Genomic DNA, 12,007 nt, shown 5'->3' on the forward strand with positions numbered 1-12,007 from the left:
AAATATGTATACATAGTCAAAGAATTTCCATGACAGATACAACACTCTACGTAAGCAACACTACAAACTGACATAGAAAAATCGATACAGATACAAAATAGGTAGAAAATAGGTGTTACAGTACTTCCCGAATTTCATGGATACCATTACCTGTATATAGACAGCCAACACCGGGCCAGGCCTTTTATGGTACTTCTCAAATTTTGCGGAGAAGCATACCCGTAATAGGCAGCCAACACTGGGTTGGGCCTGTTATTGTATTTCTCCAATTTCATGGTGACCCTTACCGGTATAAAGGCATCCAACATTGGGTCGGACCTGTCATTGTACTTCTCCAGTTCCATGATCACTCTTGCCTATATGTAGACAGACAGTGTTGGGTCAGGCTTCTTATGGTGCTTCACCAATTTCATGGCAAATGTACCTGCATATAGGCAGCCAATGCTGGGTTCGGGCTGTTATCGTACTTCTCCAGTTTCGCACAAAACCATAATACATAGACAGGGAACGCTGTTTCTGGCCTCTTGTGGTACTTCTCTAATGTCGCGGCGCCCTTACCTGTATACAGGCAGCAAACGCTTGTTTGAGCCCATTATGGTACTTCTCCAATCTCGCAGAGAACTGTTCCTGTATATAGGCAGCTAAAGCTGGGTCGGGTATGTTATGGTACTTCACCAATTTCTCCGACATCCTTATCTGTACATAGGCAGCCAACGCTGGTGTGAGCTTGTTATGGTACTTCTCTAATTTCGCGGAGAACCATATCTATAAGTAGGCAGCCAACACTGGATTGGGACTGGTATGTTATTTATATATTATATAACAATAATTCCAGTAGTTATTTAAATCCACAAGCACAGTTTAAACAACATCGTTGAAAAAGTTCACATAACTGAAATATGTATACATAGTCAAAGAATTTCCATGAGAGATACAACACTCTACATAAGCAACACTACAAATTGACACAGAAAAATCGATAGAGATACAAAATAGGTCGATCTGGCCTGTTATGGTACTTCTCCAATGTCGTGCCCTCCCCCCCCCCCCCTAACTGTGTATAGACAGACAACACTGGGTAAGATCCTTACCTGTCTATAGGCAGCCAATGCTGGATTGGGCCTATTATGGTACTTCTATAATTCTGTGGAGACCCTTACCTGTAAGTAGGGAGCCATCATTGGGTTGGGCCTGTTAAGCACTTTTCCAAATTGGCGGAGAACTATCATATATATAGGCAACCAGTGCCAAGTTGGACCTCTTACGGTACTTCTCCAATTTCGCAGATAACCTTACATGTAGACTGGCAGCCAATACTTGGTCAGGCCGATTATGGTACTTCTCGGGTTTCGTGGGGAACCATACCTGTAACAGGCTTCTATCACTGTTTCAGGTCCATTGTCGTACTTCCCTAATTTCGTGGAGACCCTTACTCGTATATGTGAAGCCAACATTCGGTTAAACCTGTTATTGTTATTCTTAAATGTCGCAGAGAATTGTACCTGTATACTGGCAGCCAATGCTGGGTCGAGCCTTTTATGATACTTCTCCAATTTCGCAAAGACCTTTACCTGTATATAGGCAGCTAACAATGGGTGGGGCCTGTTATGCAACTTTTCCAATGTCGCGATGTACCACACCTGTATCAAAGCTGTCAATTTGTAGGATTGGTATTTCTCAATTTAGTGGAGACCCAGACCCATATATAGGCAGGCAGTATTGGCTCGGTACTGTAGTGGTATTTCTCCATTTTGCAGATACCCACATCTACATATAGACAGCCAATTCTGGTTGGGTCTCTTAAGGTATTTCTCAGTTTCACAGGGACTCATACCGTTATATAGGTAGCCAACAATGGGCCAGGACTGGTATGGTATTACTCAAATTTCGTGGAGACCCATACCAGTATATAGGCCGCCAATAATCAGGACTGGTATCCGAGTTCTCCAATTTCATGGAGATCCTTGCCTGTATATTGGCAACCAATGCTGGGTTGGGTCTATTATGGTACTTCTCCAGTTTCGCTGAGAACCATACATGTATATAGACAGTCAACACTGTTTTGGGTCTGTTAAGGGTTTTCTCCAATTCCGTGGAAACCTTTAACTGTTTATAGGTAGCCAACGCTGGGTCAGATATGTCATAGTACTTCTCCAATTTCGCAGAGAACCATACCAGTCTATAGGCGGACAATGTTGGTTTGGAGCTGTTAAATACGTCTCCAATTTACTGGAGACCCTTTCCTGCACATAGGCAGCCAGCACTGGGTGGGACCTATTATTGTACTTCTCCAATTTCATGGTGATCCTTACCTGTACATAGGCAGCCAATGCTGGGTCAGGCTTCGTATGGTACTTCACCAATTTAATGGAGAATTGTAGCTGTATTTAAGCAGCCAATGCTGGGTCGGGCCTGTTAAGGTACTTCTCTATTTTCATAGAGACTCTTACCTGTATATAGGCTGGAAAGGCTTGGTCACACCTGTTATTGTGCTTTTCGAATTTCTCGGAGACACCCACCTGGTAGTAGACAGTAAACACTGCGTCAGGCCTTTTATAGTACTACGCCAATATACAATATATAGACAGTCATTATTTGGTCGGTCCTGTCATGGTACTTCTCCAGTTTTGCTGAAGACCATACCTGTATGCAGGCAGCCAACACTGGGTTGGGATTGGTTTGTTATTTCTCAATTTTGCAGGGCCTGTACCCATATATAGGCAGCCAATGCTGGGTCGGGACTGGCATGGTATTCCTCCAATTTTGCAGAGACCCACGCCTTTATATATACAACCAATGCTGAGTCTGGACTATTACAGTACTTCTCCGATTTCGTGGAGACCATATCTGTGTTACACAGCAGATGCAGTTCAATGGTGCACATATGATTTTTTAAAATTATTACTTGGTATGTACGGCAGACAATTATATCCCACTCATATGGTGTATCACAGTCGATATCTAGGGCACGCAAAGAGTGCCAGTCTTGCAAAAGGCAGGGCACCGCTTGTAATGCATTTCCACATCGAGTGGAGCTATAATCAAAGAGTAGAAATGGCGCAGCATGACTGCACCCTGTATTTCTTTCACTGATCCCTGCAATACAGAGCCATAACATGTAACATCTGAGTTCAGCCACACCACGGTGTACTAATACTGACGGAAAACGTGAAGTCATGGGAAACCCACAATAACTAAGACACCACAGTGGGAATAAAACTGCTCACACCTCCAGATAATGAGGGCAAGTGACCGCAATGCTGGCGACAGTGATGTTATATACAGCTTAAGTACCCCCATTTCAGAAGTCTCAGTTTCAATATCTAGGCATCCCATCTGCATCTCTGATCCCAAAGGAATGACAGTCTCGATAGTCACAAGAAAATTTGGCTGGCAAATCATGATGTGCTGCCTGCTGCCGAGAGCAGACTTCGTATCTGAGGCTGTGGCTGGCCGACTTTGGTGGAATTTAGCTGCTGCAAGCCACCATTGCTGTTTGGTCATCTCCGTGACTGACAAAAGATGTAGACAAGCTAGGACCTTCCCCTGATGAAGAGCTATATCGAGTGACTGGAAACTATCACCTTCAACCTGCACGGGGCACCTGAGCACTATTTTCCTGGTTGTACATGGTGCTGCCTTCATAGCTGTAATCTGTGTTGCTTATTTGGGCCTGGGTCTCTACTTTCATGACACCTACCATCCATGATATGCTGTTGACAGATGATTAAGCACATGTTCATCTTTGAGAGCACTGGCGTAGGTTGCACAAATTATTGGTGAGCCATTGTAGGCTCATGCCTGCAGACTCCTGTTCTGACTCTCTGCTTGACACTGCTGTTGGGTCCTCACCTGCATAATGACTGCATCTGAGAAAGCACCATATCTAAATTGCTTGTTGCACTTCAGTGTGTGATTAGCACACCTTCCCACACTGGAGAAGACAATCCGTGCTGCAAAATCACAAGTAATAAAAATGTTTCCAAGCAATGCTGTTTAACTGACACCTTTGGGTGTATGACATCTACCCACACCAGATCCTGAGCTCAGCTCCCTGCACCTGTAGCATGCCACCTCACCTGATCAGCCTCCACACCCACTAGGAATCTTGGCCCAAAGAGTGACCCCTACACCTATAGTCAGGTAGCCAATGTTGGGTCGAGTCTGGTATAGTACGTCTCCTATTTCACAAAGACCCGTGCCTGTTTAAAGGCAGTCAGTACAGGATTGCGACTGGTATCATGTTTTTGCAATTTCGTGGAGACCCACGCATACATATAAACAGCAATGCTGAATTGGGACTCATATGGCGTTTCTCCATTTTCATGGAGACCCATATCTGTATATAGGCAGCCAACACTTGATTGGGACTGGTCTGGCAATGTTCAGTTTCGCGACGGCCTAGGCAGCCAATGGTAGGTCAGGACTAGTAGGTACTTCTCCAATTTCGCGAAGACTCATGAAAGTTATCCTGGTCTGGGATGCCACAGTGTTAAGTTAACCCGTGGTGCTGACTATATAAAATCATTGAGAATGTCATAGAATTTACTAACAACATTTATTTTTTAAAAGAAAAACAGACATAAATTATAGGTATTGATTGAATACAGTAAACAACTAACGGTCGGATTAGCTCGCCTTTTGTCGACAGGACACATCCCTCTTGGTTCCCCACTGAGTCGGTTAGGCCCGTCGACTGTGGTGCCATGCGAATTGCTTGTCCCTCGAATAGTGTTCTGGCGAGTCTTTGGCGCTAGGGGGTGGCTGCCTGCTCGTGGTGGCGTCCCGCTGTCTGCGCTGGCTTGTGACGTCCCACTGTCTGCACCGGTAGAAGGCCGGGCTGCGTGACGTAGACGCGCCAGCTGGCAGCGGCCCGGCCCGGTTCTGTTACAGAGGGGGTGGGGTGGGAGGTGGGGGGGGGGGGGGGAAGGGGACTGCCACAGCTGAAAATCATGACGGTTGCTCACTCCCTCACGTCCAGTCTGCCGAGTTGGTTCCGGAGTCAGCACAATCCTCAAGAGTGGTCAAGTGCCATGTCCTCTCACAAATGTCATTACATCGATATAATCAATTTACAGAAAAAACAGAAAAAATACTGATGAATACGAAATTTTTACCTTTACTTAATATATTTATTTATTTATTTTATTACTAAGGACGCAAATCCAAAAATAAATTTAATGACTGCAGGGCCCTGTTAACGTTGTATGGACGTAATTTATGTGGTGTGCGGTGTCTTTGTGTGTGCACTTGTTTCTGTTAGTTTTTGGTTAGTTTTACTACTGTCATGCACAATAATTTTTACGCTGGGGCTACCTCTATACTTCCATCAAACGTGCAGACTTCTCCCAATACTAAATACTAACTCACTGTACTACCCTATGTCTTTGCTAATTCCACCAAAGCGAATTTTCATGCATTTTATCCTTGTATACTCCTCTTTCATTTTTCGATGTCCAGCAGTGTTGTCTGCTGGCGCTGAAGTAGCCAGGAAGCGCGTCTACTCACTCAGGTGCTGGTGATATGCCTGAAAGCTTTGAAGTTGTATTTCATGATTGTGTGCCCGCAATTGTACGTAGTACGTAGTACAAGGATGCCTCCAGTCTCCTCTGTCAGTATCACTGCTGCTGAAATGAAACACTAGCGTTATACATTATTTATATCTATATATAAATATTTTTCTAATTTAACTCTCGTCCATGGTCCATCATTTCGTTTCTGCTTCCTATATACAGGTCTGGGGTTCGCCACTCGACCAATGGTTCAAATGGCTCTGAGCACTATGGGACTTAACATCTATTGTCATCAGTCCCCTAGAACTTAGAACTACTTAAACCTAACTAACCTAAGGACATCACACAACACCCAGTCATCACGAGGCAGAGAAAATCCCTGACCCCGCCGGGAATCGAACCCGGGAACCCGGGCGCGGGAAGCGAGCCACTCGACCATGACTTGTACTAGTCCGTGCTAATTCCCCATACACAATATTTCGCCGAAGTCGCTGGCAAAATTCCACCACGAGACAGGCTACAGGCTACGTCGCACAACAGGCGATTGCTCATATCACACCAAGTCTTAGCGTCGACACGCGCCTAAAGCGTGGACTGCTAACATCATACGAAACACATCCGAAAATCGAGACGCACATGCTCTATGGCACGATTTACGTCTAGACACCACGAAAAACATGAAGTGACATACATCCGTCCTTCGGACACTGTACAAGAAACCACGGAAAGTAAACAGAAACAATTTCAACGACCATGGTGATAATTGTGAAGGCTTCTCTACGAGAATACTATGACAGAGTACGACGCTCAATTGTGGAAATCGGACAATTGTGAGGCCCAAAGAAATAATAGCCGTATTCAGTTGTTTGAAGTACGTAGTATTGCAACGTGCCTGGTTCGGTATGCCACAGAAAGTGCCAACTGGCAACGGAATTTTAATTCAATCTGACACCTTCCAGCAAATATTGGCATGATGATGTCACAAATACGCAAATCATTTGACCACGTTCAACAAGGACTCATGTCGAAAACTAATGGAAATGACAAACAAACAAAATAACACCGAGATACAACAAATGGAAAATTATCCTAAGCAACGCAATATCAACTTTAAATTACGTTAAACTTTTCATCCATGGAGACTATTTACATACTATATCTTCTCTGATCTATAAATCTACTATTTACACTTATTCTGCGAATGGTATCAATTCATGGTTGAATTTTCTCTTCGTTCCCCTACGATGGGTTAGGCGGCCTCAATTCCAAATATTTGCTACGTTGGTCATTCCACTGACCTTGACCGTTGTATGTCCTGCTATTGCTTTGCTGTTGGTCCCTAGAATCCTGTTGATCCTGGTTCGAGTTCTATTGCTCTCTACAGTTTCCGTTTCGTCGTTAATTGTTGTTGTTATGATTATAATATCCTCGTCATCTTCTGTTTTCCCATGACGGCTGGTTATACCCATTGAAGTTTGAATTTTGGTTTCGATTCGATACATGTATTCCACCATTTCGTCCATCGTCACTTCTCTCTGGCGAATGTGGCCAGATACGGTCATTATTTCTACTTCTTTCCCGAGAATTGTGAATTTTATTCACGTGCTCATTTTCGCATAGTGCTTGGAAGATTCGATTGAATCGCTGCATCTACCGATGAGCAGTTGCTGGTAACGTAAAGGTAATTTAATGTAGCAGTGCCTTATAATTTCTATGGGACTGTACAGTTGATCCAAGAATCGGTTCTTCTTGACCAGGGATTCGAAGGATTTGACAGCACTACAGAATTCTGATGCTTCTAAGTCCTTTCCTAACATGATCTCCTGTTTTATCCTCTTCTGAGTGTCTTGCGCCCAATATGCGCTAAGGAATGCGTCCTTAAATTCTTGGTAGGGGCGACAGGTCTCCGCAACTACTCGCATATGTTCTGCAATCGACCCTTCTAAAAAACAACAGATAAACTGGAGCTTGTACTTCAGTGGCCAAGATTCTGGTAGCAGGTGATCGTTCTGTGCCATCCAGGTCTTTGGATGTAATGCGTTGTTTGCCTCCTTCTAGACTTGAAAATTCTGGATGGTCAAGAAAAGTTTGTGGTCGAAAGGTTCGACGTATCCGCCGTACGAATTTTCCTTCTCGTCTTCAGCGCGCGATTTCACGTGTCCATGCCCAGACGGTCCTCGTGCACTGTTATGGTATCCCCTCGTGTTGTCATATTCACGTAATAACGTTTCTGACCTCCGTAGACGTGTACAATTGTTTTCCGGCTCAGTCTCTGACATGCTGCGTGTTACCGACGGAGCATTTTCTACTACGCGTTCGGCCAAGCAGGAGCATATTTCTGCTGCATTCGCCCATGTGCAGGGGGTGTGTCCTCATATAGCGATTCGGAGAGTCGCCAAACATTTTCTTCACTTCTGTGATGCTCTCGACGGCGCTTTACCGGACAAGTTTGTGTTTGCAATTGCGCGGCCCGCTCGTGTGCCTGCCGAACATCCTTAGCCAACTCGATTAGTTGCCCGGCGACTCGGGCCTGCTGGTCTTTAACTTCAGAGATTTCGGCCTGTTTGATTTCTATCTGTTCAGTTTGCGTCATCGCCTCACTCATTTTATCCTGCGTTTCTTAAACTATTTTTTTGCCTTGCTTTTGGAGAGTTGCAAGTGCCTTTGTTGTCTTACACACCTCAGTTCTTGCCCGTTTCACTTGTTCTTTGGCCACTGATGTGTCCTTTCGTGCTATTTGCGCTACCAGTCGCGCTGTTTTGTCATCGCACTTCGCCTGGTCCACGACATCACGCGGTTCTGCTGTCGTTTTCTTGACATCCTCTAGTTCTTATTGGATTCCTGCGATCTCTTTCTTGACTCCATCTATACCGTCTGTGACCGTTCTTATGACTAATTTGTGCCTTTCCTCCTCTTCTTCCCGTCTCTTTTTCTGTGCCTCTTGTCTCTTCCTTGTATGAACTGCATGAGAGACTCAAACTGAGATCCACCGCTAACACCTTCCGGACTATATGAACGAGATTCTATCAATCTGTGACGTTTCGTTCGTGATTCTTGTCTGCCAGTTTCACTAATGGTGCGTCTCGTAATAGCAGGTCTACATTTCGTTCTGCTGCTATCTCCCGTTCACTTTCGTCACCTGACTGAGACATGTCGTCATACTCTGCAGGTTCTGCGTTCGACATTTCTGCCCGGTTTGCAACTGCACTCACCTGAGAATCCCGTGTAATATCTGCCTGATCATCGCTAATACTCTGACGTGGATCCATAGTTAACAAAACACAATTACTTCCGCTGCTCTGTAGCAAACGTGACTTGCTTCTTCTAAGCATGCACTCTAATTCTGACCCAAACGAATTTAAAACTACACATTCCTATGCCACACAGATTCTACTCTACATTACGGTCCGGCGAGCTACTGATTCCTAGTTCCTGACGCCGAATTCAAATAACAGCACACTTGTCTATGCTAACAAACAAAAATCTCAATCTATCCTAACAAATCAGTACAACGCCGTTCGCCGTCAGAAACAAACAATCAAGTGACACAGAAGTCACAACCACAACATGAAAATACCCACATACAATAATTAAATATTAGTACTATATCTAGCATCTACGTTTCTAGCATTTGTAGACTTAGAGAAAGCTTTTGACAATGTTGACTGGAATACTCTCTTTCAAATACTAAAGGTGGCAGGGGTAAAATACAGGGAGCGATAGCACTCCGTCTTCAGGCCACAAGTGGCCCTTCGGGACCATCCGACTGCCGTGTCATCCTCAGCTGATGATACGGATAGGAGGGACGTGTGGTCAGCACATCGCTCTCCCAGTCGTTATATTGGTTTTCTTTGACCGGAGCCGCTACTATTCTGTCGAATAGCCCCTCAATTGGCATCACGAGGCTGAGTGCACCCCGAAAAATGGCAACAGCTCATGACGGCCCGGATGGTCACCCATCCAAGTGGCGGTCACGCCCGACAGCGCTTAACTTCGGTGATCTGACGGGAACCGGTGTATCCACTGCGGCAAGACCGTTGCCCCACAGGGAGCGATAGGCTATTTACAATTTGTACAGAAACCAGATGGCAGTTCTAAGAGCCGAGGGGCAGGAAAGGGAAGCAGTGGTTGGGAAGGGAGTGAGACAGGGTTGTAGCCTCTCCCCGATGTTATTCAATCTGTATATTGAGCAAGCAGTAAAGGAAACAAAAGAAAAATTTGGAGTAGGTTTTAAAATCCAAGGAGAAGAAATAAAAACTTTGAGGTTCGCCGATGACATTGTAATTCTGTCAGAGACAGCAAAGGACTTTGAAGAGCAGTTGAACGGAATGGACAGTGTCTTTAAAGGAGGATATAAGATGAACATCAACAAAAGTAAAGCGAGGATAATGGAATGTAGTCGAATTAAGTCGGGTGATGCTGAGGGAATTAGATTAGGAAATGAGACACTTAAAGTAGTAAAGGAGTTTTGCTATTTGGGGAGCAAAATAACTGATGATGGTCGAAGTAGAGAGAATATAAAATGTAGAATGGCAATGGCAAGGAAATCGTTTCTGAAGAAGAGAAATTTGTTAACATAGAGTATAGATTTAAGTGTCAGGAAGTCGTTTCTGAAAGTATTTGTACGGAGTGTAGCCATGTATGGAAGTGAAACATGGACAGTAAATAGTTTGGACAAGAAGAGAATAGAAGACTTCGAAATGTGGTGCTACAGAAGAATGTTGAGGATTAAGTGGGTAGATCACGTAACTAATGAGGAGTTATTAAATAGGATTGGAGAGAAGAGAAGTTTGTGGCCCAACTTGACTAGAAGAAGGGATTGGTTGGTAGGAGATGTCCTGAGGCATCAAGGGATCACAAATTTAGCATTGGAGGGCAGAGTGGAGGGTAAAAATCGTAGAGGGAGACCAAGAGATGAATACACTAAGCAGATTCAGAATTATGTAGGTTGCAGTAGGTACTGGGAGATGAAGAAGCTTGCACAGGATAGAGTAGCATGGAGAGCTGCATCAAACCAGTCTCAGGACTGAAGACCACAACAACAACACTATATCTAGGCGCCAGCAACGCGAATCTATTCTACCCAGTGCACCACATTAAACATGGGGAACACAAACTTCAATATGCAACACTATCTACGATCTGACGGGCACAGAAGGTGCCATCAAACCGGGATCCTGCCAGGGGCGCCACAATGAAAGTTATCCTGTTCTGGGACGCCACAACGAAAGTTAACGTGGCATGGGGCGCCATAATGAAAGTTAATCCGTAGTGCTAACAGTATAAAATGATTGAGAATGTAGTAGAATTTACTAACAACATTTATTTTTTCAAAGAAAAACAAACATAAATTATAGTTATTGACTGAATACAGTAAACAACTAAAAGTTGGGTTAAGAGAACAATGGACAAGGATCTTGGGTGGCAGAAATGAGTCAAGTACTCTGGCCCTAAAAACGTGGATAACGCAGTTTGAATTGATCTGATGCTGATCAGACTTTGATTAATAATCTACAGAAGTCTATATAGGTCCAGCTGACAAGAAGTGGCGATTGAGATCTGTACGCCCTTACAAGGGCAGAAGAGCTGTACCTACTTGCTTCGTGCAGCGATGTAACCTGCAGCTGGAGAGATGTGTTCGGCGGAGGCGAGGCCTAAGGCGGCACTTGTGAATCGATCGCGGTTATGAAAGCAATGCAAAATCTCACGGTCTGGCGATCAGGTAGACAGATCGAAATTTACTTTCTGCCAGAGCCCTGAAATCACGGTAGACACACCCGTCTGCTGGTCGTACCAAGGAACAATTTGGTCACCTATATGACAGAGCGCAGAAGGATACCACACGTCAAGACTGGTAAACCAAAAAACGAATAAGTGTGCCCTCGGCAAATGAGTAGTCTGAGACGTTTGAAGTCACACTGTCGGTACAGTAAGAACTTCACTGCAGGCTCCCCAGTCTAACTACTTGCAAGTGAAGTCAGTCTCAGGACAGGTCCCAAGCACCAACCACACATGCCAGAGCTTCGACCAAAAGTGCAAAACCCGAGTGCTTCGCACCTCCCCAGATAAAAAAAAATACCGTTTTTCCGCAAAGTGTTTCCGCAGGGTTTTAGAGGCGAATAATCTCCCCTCCTACACGACAGCACAAACTCGTGTCGAACCAGCGCAAGAGTTAAGCAACCTGCGTCTCTGAAAAAAAAAAAGAAAAGAAAAGAAACAGCCAATTACTGGCTTTTTTATGTTTTCGCCGAGGGGAAGATGGTTTTCTCCGAAGTTGTGTCGCTTCCCGCAGCAACAAGTGAACAGATACAATCTTGAAGATCTTTATCTAAATCGGCTGTGCCTTGGAGCATGTTAGTCCTAGCTATGAGGTGTAATAAAGATTCTATCTCTAAACTTTTCTCAAACGCCGAAGTTTCTTATACATCCGAGGCGGCCGACGGAAGTGGGTCGCAAGCCTATTTGCAGTATCGGCGAAGACGAAAAGTTGCGAA

At 44.6% G+C, this 12,007-nt stretch overlaps 1 pseudogene; it reads right to left on the bottom strand.

The window, feature by feature from the left end:
- Positions 1-9,437: 9,437 nt before the first annotated feature.
- LOC126254091 (5S ribosomal RNA) lies at positions 9,438-9,555 on the bottom strand (annotated as a pseudogene).
- Between the last annotated feature and the right edge of the window lie 2,452 nt (positions 9,556-12,007).

This window comes from Schistocerca nitens, chromosome 4 (genome assembly GCF_023898315.1).
Source record: "Schistocerca nitens isolate TAMUIC-IGC-003100 chromosome 4, iqSchNite1.1, whole genome shotgun sequence".
NCBI classification, from domain to species: domain Eukaryota; kingdom Metazoa; phylum Arthropoda; class Insecta; order Orthoptera; family Acrididae; genus Schistocerca; species Schistocerca nitens.